The sequence below is a fragment of the Haliaeetus albicilla genome, chromosome 8, assembly GCF_947461875.1.
Source record: "Haliaeetus albicilla chromosome 8, bHalAlb1.1, whole genome shotgun sequence".
Lineage (NCBI taxonomy): Eukaryota > Metazoa > Chordata > Aves > Accipitriformes > Accipitridae > Haliaeetus > Haliaeetus albicilla.
The window spans coordinates 7,805,551-7,821,042 of NC_091490.1; the positions used below are offsets into that span (position 1 = coordinate 7,805,551).

At 38.1% G+C, this 15,492-nt stretch overlaps 1 long non-coding RNA gene across 1 annotated transcript in view; it reads right to left on the minus strand.

Moving 5' to 3' along the window:
• LOC138686359 (uncharacterized) overlaps positions 1 to 15,492 on the minus strand; it is a 28,056-nt gene that overhangs the window by 5,539 nt on the left and 7,025 nt on the right. The window contains exons 2-4 of the long non-coding RNA XR_011325699.1: positions 5,383 to 5,445; positions 3,474 to 3,633; positions 1,068 to 3,379 (exon numbers count right to left, since the gene is read on the minus strand). This is a non-coding gene — a long non-coding RNA (uncharacterized lncRNA). The remainder of the gene's footprint in view (positions 1 to 1,067; positions 3,380 to 3,473; positions 3,634 to 5,382; positions 5,446 to 15,492) is intronic.

Here is a 15,492-nt window from a genome sequence, read left to right on the forward strand (position 1 = left end):
GCCGGAGCGAAGATTCCCCTGCAGCCCGTGGTGAAGACCCTGGTGAGGCAGGCTGTCCCCCTGCAGTCCAGGGAGGTCCATGGTGGGGCAGATATCCACCTGCAGCCCGTGGAGGACCCCACGCCGGAGCAGGTGGGTTCCTGAAGGAGGCTGTGACCCCGTGGGAACCCTGCGCTGGAGCAGGTTCCTGGCAGGACCTGCGGATCTGTGGAGAGAGGAGCCCACGGAGCAGGTTTTCTGGCAGGACTTGTGACCCCGTGGGGGACCCACGCTGGAGCAGTCTGTGCCTGAAGGACTGCACACCGTGGAAAGGACCCATGCTGGAGCAGTTCGTGAAGAACTGCAGCCCGTGGGAATGGCCCACGTTGGAGAAAGTTCGTGGAGGACTGTCTCCCGTGGGTGGGACCCCACGTTGGAGCAGGGGAAGAGTGTGACGAGCCCTCGCCCTGAGGAGGTGAAGCGGCAGAAAATAACATGTGATGACCGTAAACCCCATCCCTGTCCCCCTTGTGCCGCTGGGGGGGCTTGGTGGAGAAATCCGGGAGTGAAGTTGTGCCCGGGAAGAAGGGAGGGGTGGAGGGAAGGTGTTCTGAGATTTCGTTTTATTTCTCATTTACCTTACTCTGGCTGATTTGTAATAAAAAGTGAGCTAATTTTCCCTAAGCTGAGTCTGTTTTGCCCGTGATGGTAATTAGTGAATGATCTCTCCTGTCCTTATCTTGACCCGCAAGTTTTTTGTTATATTTTTCTCTCCCCTGTCCAGCTGAGGATGCGGGAGTGATAGAACGGCTTTGGTGGGCACCTGGCGTCCAGCCAGGGTCAACCCATCACAGAGATAATTAAAACATTCAAGGGAGTTCCAAGTCTCTGGAGAAAATACCAGTATGGAAATATAAAGTTATTTTTACCACAGAGCTTATTAGCTTCTTTTCTAAAAGCAAATCAACTGAATGTGATGGACACGAAATAACATTTTCACCTGTTCAAGAAGATGAGAAGTAAGATATTTTTATAAACTGAGTTCAATATAAGAATAGACTTGGCACAGTCTCTTCTGTGTCACTCACCGCAGGTTTATGGTAACTGCTGCTGCAATTTTCTGGATGAAAACTTCCATCCAAATACATCCAGGGCTGCACTAGTGCAACTGATTGCAATAGGGAACAGAATTACGCTGATGGTCCCTAAGGAGAATTGCTGCACTAAGTATGCGTAAGGGGCAACAAATGCTTAATTTTTTCAGAAACAAATAATTAAGTTGAAAATAAGTTTAACAGTCAATCTCTAAGAATAATCACTAAGAATTTAGAAGCCCTGTACTTTTTCCAGTGCACTTATACTAGGGAATTACTGAGCACAAAAAGTAAAATAACTGTGATATGTATTGTATGAAGATACTAAAGGAAAACAATTTTACCAGTATAAACTGCTTCATCTTTTTGAGATGAAGAAGAATAAACAAAATAAAACTGAGTTTCTAAGAAACAATTCTAAAAATATCTATATTGTAAAAATTGTATTGTTATTATCATGTTTTAAAAGATATTTTGATTTTATGAGATATTAAAGGAAAAAAATTACATTTTACTCTATCTTCTTTCATAAAACAGGTACAATGCTGCTATTCCCAAAGGAAAGACACCAGTTCCAACAAGACTAGTATCTGTTCTAGATGAAGGATAAATGGTTCAAAATATCTACATAAACAAAAAAAGCTTAATGTGAAAAAATGTTATTGTATGTAACAGCATTCACTGTGTTCAGACTATTCCGTTTCAGATGGCCCAGGAACGCAAACAGGTATGACATCATATCATTTTATGTCATTAATGGAAGTGTTTCCTTTAAAAAGTACATTGTTATTTTCTGCTCAAACTTTCTTTCATTAATTCCAAAGTTCTTTTGGCCCAACCATCTCTGTGTATGTTTAGCGATGTTAGTTAAAGGTGGTTTTCTAGTGTTTTCTAATATAGACTTTATACTGAACAATATATTTAATTGCATTACATGACATTTTAATAAACTAACTTTCTAAAAATCTATATTGATGTATATTCTGATCTTTCCTGATAATGTGTTTCGGGGTGACATTATTATGGAATGGACTACCTCAGAGGTTGCTTTAGCTATTTTAACTCCATTCCTGTAATCTGCTCCAGTCTTCATTTTTCAGCTGGTAACTTCTCCAACAATGGACAATATTACATAAAGTGGTTATTTAACAGAGAGTAAATTTGACTCTGAATTTTGTTGTCATCTAGGTTTCTTTCTTGGTGCAATACCTGTAAATCGGATTACTTTCAGCTCACAGTGTCTTCAGAGGCCATGCCAATGCCTTAGCTGTACTCCTTGTCCCTCTTCTTCCGAGACTATGCCACAGTGGGTGGCAGCAATGATTATTCACCTCCTTTACTAAAGATACATAACTCTAAGAATAGAGAAGGATGTAGGCTATGGAATCCATGTGAGTAACATCCCAGTAATCCAAAGCTCCTGGGTAGGATCTGCAAAATCCATTGGGGATGAGTTTGCTTCCCTGGCTGACAGTGCTTAGTATATCATTTTAGCTAGCCTGAGATTTTCTGTGCTTGGTTTCTTCCCAGAGTGGTTTGGTTTTCTCACATGCTAGGCCACTTCTGCTAACAGTCACCTCAGATCTCAAGCAAGCATCCCTGTAAAAGTTTGTTAACTACCTGTATTTATTAATTTTGTTCAATTTAGTGAACTCTGATGTTTGCTGTAACACTCCATTTCAGTTAGAAATGGCACGAGGGCAGTGGGCAGTTGTGGAGCAGCCTCTGAGGCTGCAGCCAAGAACTCGATTTACTGGTTATTCCTATTCACTATAATGATTAATTGGGAAGAGCTTGTGAATGCACAAAAATCCGGAAGAGGCGAGAAGAAACTTGTGCAAACTTCATTTAAAAATAGATACTAACAAAGAAAAAAAAAATCAACTGAGACAGCAACTTAAAAGAAGTTTTCTCAGCTCAAGACTGGAGAGTTTCCATGCCTTGCTTTACGAATTACATATTTGTCAAAGAGTTAAAACTAGAAATGGAAATGCTCAGGTGGATGAACTTTCATATACTACTACTAAGGGGAGCTCTCTGAGAGGGAGTTTGGGGAGGGGCTGTGGTATGATCAATATTAGTCGAAGGGCCTGCAGTGTTGGGCCTGCAGAGGTCCATATTTGAAGAAGAGACATGAAATGAGGGGCCAGTGCCCCGACACTATTCCAGAGACACGGAAGCGGTTCACCCCCAGCAGGGCTTATGCATGTGAGATCGTCAGGTGGAGTTCAGCACAGTCTGTTGACAATCCATGAGGGGAGGAACTTGGTCCGAGTCTTCATCTTCTCCTCCACCTTCACTTTGTGCTAGTGTAAATAACAAGTTGTATGCAGTTACTTTTTGAAGAGATAGGGATAGAAAATGCAATTCAATGTTTAATATTATGTTTCCCAAACTTACTCAGATAGGCAGACACAGGGTGGATATATGCTGCACACAACTTGGAGATCTCCTTCTGTTTAAAATTCTGGTTCCTCTGGGCTTTACTGATTTCCTGTAGATAGAGTACTCATAACAGTAACACCGTGTTATCTCAACTGTGAAAAGTTGTTCTGGGAATCTAATGGCCAACAGAATGGAATTTAAATTTATTTTTTGTTTTGTTTTGTTTTTCAGCAAGCATTTAAAAGATCCACCAGTTCATCTGTGTTAGAGATCATTTTTCTTGTGGCTTAGTGTGTACACTAATCTCGCTGCTGACTTTACATTTATGGAGTAGGACCTAAGGTTTTCTCCATGTGTTCAGTATTATGGTTCTGATTTTGCAAGTTTTGTTGCTTGGGATACTTGCACAAGTCGTGTCTATTTGCACAGCAACAACAGAACGGGGGTTCAGATGCTGCTGGTTAATCAATCAAGAAGGAACAAAAATAGTTTTGAAGGCTGATGCTCAGAACAGTTGGTAAAAACTGCAAAGACAACTGAGTACGCTGGTGACAGTATTTATTATACATTTTATTTCATATGTCGATTTTTAGGAATCACTTTTTTAATTTAGTTATTTTACTCTGCTTTAGCAAATCATGTGTGAATATAGTTGTTTTTCCAAAATGCCTGCTCTGTTTTAGTTGCTTTTGTTGCCACTAGTCAACTTTTCATTCCATGTAGTAATGTCCACAAGGTGGCGCCACAGCTAAAAAATTAGCAATAAATAAGACAAATATAATTTGATAATTCTACCTGCTTTTTATAACTGTCTAAAGTATCTGCATCATTAAAGAATTAGTAATTATTTATACGCATAAGATCATCAGCATTTGTAATGACATCACAAGTTTGCAAGCTTTTTTAAAAATCACTCCTGTAAGCAGAGCTGGGTCTGTCTGCTGTCTGAGTGGGAGCAACAGCCACACATCTGTGACAGTCCAAAATCATGTACCAAAATTAAGAGACAGCTCAGGGTTAAGTAGACAGGCTGCTGAAGAATGAAGAACTGGATCCATACAGACTAAGACCAGCAGAGCTGTGTCTATCCTAGCAGGGTTACCAGTGCAAACACCAGCACGAGGAGATGTATGTCTAGATCGCTTCAGCAGTAGTGCAGGGGTCAGCCTGAATCTGGACAAGCCGAATAATTCATCCTCAGCTTCAGCTAAGTCAGCTTCCATGCAGTCACCCTAGTGTGTGTATGGCACATCATAGCCTACTTTCAGAGGTTTTTCTACAGTCAGGGATATCCAGGCTCCCCATTACCCTGTCATATGATAATGTACAGTTGACTATTAATTCCAAAGGGATATGAAGTGTTTACAGAGGGACCTGATATGAGAGCAGCTGCATTAGTATATACAGGTAAAATTTAGTAGTAGTCTTTTTTTCTTCAATTGTGGTTAAAAAGTCAGCCATCCAAACTGTGTTTAGTACAGGTGATCAAGTTTCTGAGCATCTTTCTACACAAGATCAGACTAGAGAAAGTAAAAGGCAATAACAAGGAATGTAAAATGAGTACATGGATTAACCACTCGGTACAGAAAAGACAATACACTTACAGGAAAAAGTTGTTTGTATGGATCTGAATGGCTACACTGTTTTACAGCAGACTGGCATGTCCCAGAAGAGCTGAAGTGCAGAGGGGCTTGGTCATTTCTCTCGGTATGTGTGTGTTCAATCCTTCAGCTACCCCTGGCCACATGGCCGTGGTTGCTTCTTGCACCCCTGCCCTGCTCCCCTCAATGACCTCTGCAGTGCAGGTATGCATGCTAACACAATACATATTCTCTATGAGCTTCTGCAATGGATATATTGAGTCATTTATTCATCACATTATTTTGTACCAAAAGCAGCAAGAAAAAGGGATCATTTAAAATACCTTTCAAGCAAGCACTGCATTGATTGTCGCTTCCTGCTAGAATCTCTTTTTGGTATGGTAGACCTGTATCAGAAAGAGAAAAATTACAGGTTTTTCATAATATATTTTCTCTAAATTGCTGTATTATTGTTTTAAAACATACTAAAATTCTGGTGGCTTTTAAGAGACTCAGTGAAAGTTACATATACCCATGAAAGATGGTCTGTCCCCCAGCTATAAAGCAGAATGAGAGCTAAAGGCTTATTGAGTCCAATTCTAAAAGTTGTCAAATTACACAACTGCCACCTCTTTTTTTTTTTTTTAAGGTTCATATTTTTAAATTATATTTTAAAGTGGTTTACAGTATTTTATAACTTTGTATTGGTTTTAACATCTGTTTGGAAAAGTCAGAATCAGAGAACTAACTAAAAGTGCAAAGTTACTGAACAGGTCAACTAGATTTAATTTCTGAGTTAGTCAGTCTAGTTAATTAGTTTAGAGTAACTGAATCACAACAGTGACATTCAGTCAGAGTATTCCTGTAAGATTGTTCTGAGTATTTGGCTGCAATGTGTGTTGCAATTAAAATGACGTATTTTTGGTTTAGTTCAGACTTTGCTTTTTCTCTGACTTCATAAAATTGCTTTCAAAAATGTATATTTTTCAGATATTTTGCATAGAGAAGAAATGATGCTCTATTCTAAAAGGAATGGCAGAGCATCTGAGATCGTACATTTAGGTCTCCACTGTATGTAAAACCCAGGTATGCATTATTTTAGTAATTTAACAATCAAATAGAAACCCTGAACATTTGCCCTTGCTACGTTTGCAATTATTTTGTGTTCTTGTTGGAAATCCGCTAAGTATTTTTAAAACATCATGTTTTTCCTCTAAGTCTGGTTTTCTGGTTTCCCATTTAGGCAATCACGAACAAAGCATGCTTTAGCTCTATGTCTATACCTAAATCTATATTTAGGTCCCATTAAATATTAGAAGGAGGTAACCTCCAGTATTCTAAGTTAGGAGTCAGTCTGAGCAGAGCTCAGAAATCATCCTGCAGATGCACAGTGTTAACCGGAAACAATTTAGAATGGCAGTGGTATCCTGCAGGATGTGTGCAACTTGTTCAGCTGTGTGTTGATTTACACAGGACTACATTATAGATTATACATTCTGGTAATTGTGGTATTGTTATTGTTAGGCTATATCTAAGCACAGGAAATATATATAAGCACATTTGAAGTGATAACATCCACTCCTGTTTAAAAAGCAATATTTTATTCCTGTTGAAAATCTCATACATAATACGGCATTTGCAAGAGAAAAAAAAGTTTTGTTCTAATTAGTACTGAGCAAGACTTGTAGGAAAAAAGCTGATTCGTTATGGGAGGCCCATAACCAGCATTTACAAATAAATCCATATAAACTTTTATTCTTAATCACTTAAAAAAATTTTTTTCCATATGGACTCGAATCCAAGATCAGGAAGGAGATAGTACATTCCCATCTGAGAACACAAGAAAGATCAAAATAAATTTTCAGTGTGTCACCAAACCCACAGTACTAGGTTGCTGTTAAGGAGAATGAGTAATACAATTCTAGCTATGTAGAATGCTGTGAGTGGGTAATAATTCCTGATCTAACTGATAGGGAAGATTAGGTATTCTGCAAGAAAATTATCCCATCTGAAATCTTGCCCTATTTCTTCAGCTCAATAAGAAAGCCTACCCATCATACCCATTTTTACCTGAAGTCCCTCTGTGCCTGCTTGTCTAATATTAGGATTCAGGAACAGGCCTGTTCTCCATCCAACATTCCCAACCCTGTCTTGCAATTCAGGAGCAGATTGGCTCCAACCTTGACTTGAAAACAGGAATCCATCTGTTCCTGCTGCTGCTCTCGGGATGTGGAATTTGGGTTCATCCTCAGCTCTGCAGCTGGAGATGGCTTACATTGAGGCCCCTCTCAGAGCCTCTCTCACCATTTCTCTTTAACGGAGTAGGCTTCAGACCTACCTCTGCACTTAGGAAAATTACTGAACAAGTCAGGGGTCTCCCAAGTTCCCTCCTGGAAGGAGGTATGGATCTGTCCAGAAGAGGGAGGGAATATCCATCAGATTTTGTATGCCAACATCTTCTCCGCAGACAACACTAACTGACAAAACATAGTTAATATTCTATGCATGCTATGCCTATTTCTTACTTTGTTTCACCTGGGAAAATAGATTAAAATTGGTATAAAGTTTCCCCCTTGTTCCTCCCAACAATAGAAAATCACCAGGGAAGAGAAAATAAGACAAAGATTTAACTTTGTGGAATAATTAGAAAATGTTCTCTCAAAAGGCCTTCCAGCTAAACAGTTTTGGGGGTTTTTTAATATTATGAAGCATTCTTGCCTGTATTAATACATGAGAAAAGTAACAGTAAAACTGTGAAACAAATTAATACATCCAAAAAATATCACCCCCTTGGCCATAGCTAAATCTATATCCATACTGCAGCATGATGTCAATTGTATTGTGGGATAAAATCAGAATTAGAGTTGATGCTGTTTGATACTTTTCCTGTTCATAATCCTGGAGCTTGTAATACTGTTGCAGATCAATAATATCATGCTATACTGGGTAAACTGATTTGTTGACCTACTAACTGTTCGAATGGTGATGTGATAAACATATATACAAAGTAGCCAAAAGCCTAATGATTTGCTTCACGATTTCATGAAAAGCTTTTTATTCTTTTCTGTCTATATTATTTAACATTAAGGATACATCTGTCTTTATGAATTTATAAATGCTACTGGTCTGAAATTTTTGTGCTGACAGTCAAACTAACGCTGAACAGAGCTTTAGTTTTGTCAGATCTCATATTAGCAAAATTTTGAAATAATAAGGTGGCTGATGCCTCTAAGTTAATATTAATATGCCTTTGCTTTTGGGCAGGAGGCTTGTTATAATAGTCTTCTGGAAGTGTCACCTGCTTAGGTAAGCTTTGATTTACAGAATAACATGAAGATATGTTTAATTTTAATTATGATATTCAGTATGTCCCTGAATAGGACTCTCTGTCCCTAGTTTAAACTTGTAATATCCTGTTTAACAAAGGAGCAGCTTCAGTACTTGGAGTGCTTCATGTTGTGCAAGTTTTCAAAGTTTGTTGCTGCGATCAGGGCTTTAAAAGCAAAGGTCAGGTAAAGATCCCTTCTTGGAACACACTAGGATATGAGCCCCTGTGTTTATTTTTTCTTCATAAGTCTACTTATTAAATAGACCAATAATAACTTTACCTTTAATATAATTAAATATATTTGTATTTGTGTGAGTCACAGGAAAGGAACAAATATATGTATTCTGTGAAACAACATGCCTAACACGGCTTCAGTGTGCGTGAATCTTTCTGCAGTACATTCAGATGCTGGCTTTCATTAAGCAGTAAGATGTTGCCTGCAAAAAATATCTCATGACTTCAAAAAGAGATTCTAATGTCTGTCTACTTCACATGGGAAATATATTTCATCACTCTTTTACACGACATCAAAATCATTGTGTCCTTCCTTAATCATGACTATGGAGGATCAATTACAATGGAAATGAAAATACCAGACTCTGCATGCCATACGATTTATAATTAGCTTGAGATATCCAGAGGAAATTCTGTAAGCTACTTCAGACTTCATTTTGCCTTCTCTTGAATCTATCTGATTTTGTTTGAGTTTATAAGAGCAACTTGTCACTGAATTTTTAGTGGAAATGTGTATGTTTCAATTGAAGTGCTCTAATGAGTCCTTGTCATTAAAATCCCAAGAGTTCTCTGGCTTGCAAGGAACCGTGCGGAGCCTTGGAGCCCTTGTGACTGTTGGCTAACTCAGAAGCATCCTCATCTTGCTTGAGCAGTGTGACATAACTCTAAAACAGCTGAGATATCTTTAGGGCTTAAATATTTGGTTTAAATATCTAAAAGATAAGAGTTCCTTAAGGATTAGAAGACACAGAGTTTAAAGATCAGATTGAGCCATGCCTCTTGCATTTACTTCTCTAATAAAGCTGTCAGGATGCTGACCAGCTAGCCTGCCAGATGCGCTCTTCCATATTTTGGGTAAGTAATCACTTGGGCCTGGGATGTACTGTACAAGTTATGTCTGAACCCATTTGCGGTTATTTTAGGTGACACAATAAAGTGGTAATAAAAAAAAAAAAGCATAAACTAAGAAAACTTTGTCTAGCACTTTGTCAGTGTGCCAGAAGAAATTCCTTGGGATTCAGAGTCTAAGGTTTAATTTCAATCAATTGTTAGGATGCTGAATATTATTTATTCCACACTAGGGCTCATTTTAATCCAAAACACTGTCAGCTAGCATCAATGCAGGCAAAATGATATTTCTTCCTACATAAAAGCCCATCTAGATCTAGTCCAGTTTGCTGTCCTGTCTCTGAATTTGGCCTGCAAGGACAACAGGAATGGAGACTGCAGCTGGCCTGGGATTCCCTTGCACTTGATTGTGTGTCAGCAGCCTGATCCAATTAGGCAAGTCTATTCTTCCACAAAATAAAATTATTATAGACAACAATATGATGAATTGAAAACTTCTCAAAGTTGTTAAATTATATCTAGTTTTGAAAAGGAACTGTATCAAGCAGATACTCAGCAAGGCAATGAAGCACAGTGGGCAGAGTGCTGGACAAGGATTTAGAAATCTGGGTTCTTTTCCAAACTCTCCTGACTTTTAAATGACCTTGAGCTGTCACTTCTCTGTGCTTCAGTTTCACTGTCTGTATGAGGAGGATAAGAATCCTCCATAATGATTTTAGATTTACTGAAGAAAGGGTCTGTATCAACACTAGGCATTTCTTGCACTAGTCTGAGCTAGATGCAGCTGTGGTTGAAGGTGGCCAGGATATGGTCAATACCTCGTCTATTCCAGTAAATCTGGGAAACTTCGGTTGTTAGACTCCTTGCTTTCAATTGTCTCTCAAAACACATTTCCATGTTAAAGGTCTTGCTTATCTTTCAGACCATTACAAAATATCTCCAGACCATTTCATATTATTTAGTTGCTGCATTAATACTCACAGTTCTTACTAATGTTACTGGGAATTGCAAAGTGCCTCTCAAGGTCGTACAGATGGTAACTTAAGATAGATAATGTATTTTTGACCAAAAAAAAGTGTTCTGCAATATTATACTTAACATACCTGGGTGAAATTTTTATGAAGTTTATATTACAAGGTATTTCAGTTGGACTTCTAGTTTGAAACATTCTGTTTGAAACTAAAAAAAAAAATGTGTTTTTTTTTAATTATATCTTGATTGTACCCATTTTGTATTAATATAAAACTACAAGCTCTGTGCACAAAAAGAACAGTCTACTTTCAAAACTGTTGAATGCTTTGACCTCAAGGGCATAGAAACTGTTGACTCATTGCTTTTACTGCATATAATATTAGTCCTTTGTCACATCCAGGGAATGACATCATCTTCTTCATTGTTAGCAGCAGGTTTGAATAATAGAAAAAGTACAGCATTAGTTGTCTGCTGTATTTGCTCTTAATAAATGAATGGATATCTGGTACCAAGATTCAGATTAGGATTTTTGAGTAGCACATAGAACAAGTTTGTGCCCAGTCCCTGCAAGGAGCTTTGCTCCTGCCCGCTGTCTGCAGGGCAGGCAAGCTGGCAGGAGCACGGAGCCTGCAGAGTGAATGTCACCGATGGTACTGGCTTCTCAAAAGTGATAAGGGGAGACAGGAAAGGAAGAGACTAGGCACAGAATGAAACAGAGCTTTTCTTCAAGGTCAGTTTAGTAAAAGGAATCCCTGAACTTCTGGGAATCGTATTTCTCTGGAATCTAAAATTGTGAAAGGTAGCTCTCTGAAAACAAGTCATCTCTAGGACATGCTAACAAAATGGGAACTGATTATCTTCAAAATGCACCAGGATAACTATTTTATCCATTCCAAATTTGTATTCATGTTTCTTAGTCTTCTACTCCCTGCAACTAAAATGTCTACATCCTGTTCTCAAAGAGTAATCCCCTATTAGAAGTATTTGCCGGCTTTGTGGAAGAAGGATACATTGTTATAGGTAGTAATCAGGCTAGTAGAAGTCTTCTTTGGGGTGATATGCCACCTTCTATAGGATTCTGCAGAATTCTTTCACAGCAAGGAAAATTTTAAGTGTTGCTTCCTGAACAATAAATATTCCCAGTGAAACAGAGTTTACTCAGGGAGAGATTTCTTGAGAGTCTGTTAAAATGCCAGATCCTAATCTGTCTCCATTATCCACTGCCTTTAAGTTTTCCCAGAAAAACGTGATGTATTTAACTATAAAATTATACCTTTGAGGTCCCAAAAAGATTTTATGCCAAATATAAGTTCCTGTGTTGACAGACTGAATCAAACTGGACTTTGAAAAGCTGAAATCCATACAGCTGTGAGAGAAGAACCGAGGCAGCAGGCTGGGAAAGTTAGAGGCAATGGGTTAAGGATCCAGGATTGCTTCATCTCAGAGGCCCACATACCAAGAGTGGACTCAGACAAGGGGTACGCACATGGAAATACTTCCTAGAATGCCAGAGCTAAAAAAGAAAAAAACAAACCACGCTGTAAAAGATTAAATTCAGACCCACTGACGTGGAAGCAACAGGGACCGAATGTATTAGCCTTTTCTCAGTGGTCTTATCTGTACTCGTGCAGGTAGAGACTGCTGCCTTGCGAGTAGGTGGCTCAGGTTGGAGCAGGTACATCCACCCCAATTCCTGTCCCAAACTTATATTCCAAATTTCAGACTTGTGAGAAGTAAAAAATGTTATGCTTTTTTCTTTATGTTTCATATGCTTTTGCCATATGAAGCCTGACTTCTTTTCTCAGTCTTCTGTTCCAGTCCACAATTCCTCTTCAGACAACATTTCCAAAAGATCTCAAGCAGCATGAATTTTGGTCAGGCTAAATCACTTGATTTTCCCTTACCCTGTTTAGAAGAGGCTTTACTTGGACAAAAGCAATAATGCCAGCCATTTCCCTTCATCCCTTTAAAATTACTGGCCACCTCTAAAGAACTTGGTCTCTCTTTTATGTCACTTTCTGACAACTCATCTGAGTTAAACAGGTTGCTGTGGCCAAATTAAATGCTTGGGAAATAGACCATACAATTAATTTGCAATAGTAAGTTGTCTCAGCATCATTTCTCTTCCTCTCCAGGGGGATGCTGGCTCAAGTAAAAGAAAAGATTAACATAATAAAAATATTCTAAAGACATCCTGTTAATTGTCCCAAGCTCAGATGGTATTGTCTATTCTTCTGTTGTGCGTAGCCAGCAAACAGTGTAAAATTCAGAATTTTTTCCCACTGCGAAAGTAGAGCCTTCAGTGCTGCAGGATTATCTCTGCCTTTCTGGAAAGTGGATGAAAATGTGGTGTGGCAGAGCTTTGCTTTGATTTTCATAGGTGATCTCAAATTTGCCCCATTTAGGAGTATCATAATAGGACTTGTTAATTCAGACACATCAGCAACATTAATGAAGAGAATAAAGGTATGTGAACACAGGAAAACTGCAAGCAAAATAACAGCAAATTTTGGAAAAAGAAGGAAATATTTTTTCTCTGAATAAGCAACTAAGGTTTCCTATGTTTGTTTAGGGACAGAAAAGACTTGAGGTTTTAAATTCAGGCAAAATAGAAGCTTTCATTTACAACTACATTTGAATATCACATTCAGTGACAGCAAATCTCATATGAAAAGTGAACGTATCCAATACATCCAAAACTCAGAAATATTCACAAATGACTGAGTGAAGCATAGCTTACAGAAAAGTTAGCTGTAACAAGAGTCTGTAATTCTCTATTTGCTCTAAAATGTCCTTTCCTAAAAATGGACAAAGTCTGATTTAATGCATTTTTGCTTATATGAAAATAGTCATAAAATATGTAAGAAAATACAGAATGTTATTTGCTTCAGTTCATGTAAACTAATCAGGCTGAATTATGAGAGAGTGTTCCTGTAATTCAGAGCACTACTGAATACTATGCATGAAACGGTGTTCCTCCCCTCATAAACAGCTTGAGCTTTGCATATGTATCAGTGTAGAAAAATAAGTATTGACTTATTCACAAATTACTTTTTAGGCACTGGATTCCCAGAAATATATTTGTATAACAGCATCTACAAGCAAATGAATTCGTTGACAATTTAATCAGGTTTTCTTTCATTTTATGGCCTTAAAGGCACCTTGATCTTAAAAAATTATGTTCATCATTTTGAAAAGCAGGGCTTTTATCTCAGCTCTGATGCTCACTTCCTTACTTCTTCTTCTAATATAGATTTTTGACATGGATTCAATATGCCCTCTTTCATTTTCTTTCAGACTGCCAGTTAAGATGTTTCTTAATATATTATCAAACAGCTTCCCTACAGGAAGCTAACTAGTTCTCCTGCTTTTATTATTTATGTGCCTTTCAGAATGAAATATTTTGAGTGTGGTACAGTTTTTTTCACACGTCAAATATGGATTTTTTAATTCTGTCATTCTGCAGAACAGTAAGGAGAGAAAATAAATCAGATGTTTTATCTGATTGTACCTCAGTCAGGTTTTTCTGTGTTCTCAAAAAGAACAGTGTGGAGCTTCACTTGCTCCACAAAAGGCATTTTTAGCTTTGAAAATATTTCAAAGACATCTCAGGAAAGCCAGACCCAACACTAAGAGTGGAGTTCTACTCATCTTAAAAAAAGACTCATATTGCTTTACTGTGGTCATATCTGGCTATTTAGGATCTCCTGGTACTTCATCACATGAATTGGGAAAAACTTATTAGTAGGAGCCAAAATGTGGGCAGAATTTCACCCACCACAATATTTCCTATCACTCTCCATCCCTGACATGAGTGGGTGATGAAAACTGTCCCAAATTGTGCTTCTGGGTACATCTTGATAACATGGCAACCTAGGAAATACTGACACTGTGTGTTAGTTAGGCACTAACCATGGCGGGAGACATGAGTGAGCCTTCACATTAGGTGATTTTGCTGTCTTTGAAGTATACATTGAAATTAATAATGTTAGTGATAAGTTCATGGTGGCCATGGAAGTCTAAAGGTTGTGGTAGGGCTTGTGTCTTTTAATAGACAAGCTAGAAAAAGCAGACAAAGTTTTGGGCAGACCAGAAAGAAATGTTGCCCTCCTTGTATGGTACTCTTGCTATAGGCAGAGGATGTTGCAGATTTGTTCTGAACTTTAAGTAGTCCAAGAAAACAATAGGACTGTGAAAATCCAAAAGTTAGACTTTAATTATTTTCCATCTCCTTTATTACCTTCTCAAATTATACTGCAAAGATCCAGAGCCTAGACCTCTGGGAAAGCTCCTCAATCTCTGCGTCAAAGTCTGAGGAAGATGTTCTTCAAAATAATTTACCATCTAGTTTCCTCAGTATGGTAGAAGCTAGATATAGCTCTTTTGGCTCCTCTCAGCCCTCCACAGATGCCTCCCACTTATAAAAGGCACCTAATAACAAGTAAGCCTTTTTGAAATATTTGAAAGACTTCTCAGTGCTCCAAGATAGCTAGTATTCTCATTATTTAAGATACGTACCCAAACTGATTTCTCTCTTTTTGTGCCTCCAGTGCAAAATTATTACATTGTCAGAAGTGGATCGTCTAACTTGTGGGGGGAAAAAATTTGATTCCATGGTGTATTTCATATTGTACCATTATGAAAATGGTATATTAAATTCAAATACTTCAATTGTACCATTAGATGGTGTCATTATGTGGCTTGCTAATTGATAGGTTATTCAAATGAACATTATAATTTTAGACTTCTTAGAGGCATCCATATGAAGAATTTCCAAACTTCAGAGAAGTAAACTGGGTGTTAGGAAGGAAAAACATTTACTGAGAATATTTCCTAATGCATGTCACTGAAAAATCGTTACATAACTGCTGTGTGCATTCCAGGACTTGGTGCAGTCTATTTTTAATACCTGGTATGAAAGAACTTCCTGCTACTTTTTCTCTTTGAAGGCTGCTTTGTGGTTCATTAGATCATGTTGTCAGGCCAATTTTTCTGCTATCCTTAAACCTCATTTTTCCTGCTTAAAAAAAAAAAAAAAAAGTGAAACTGTATCAAATGGAAGAAGGTGCTG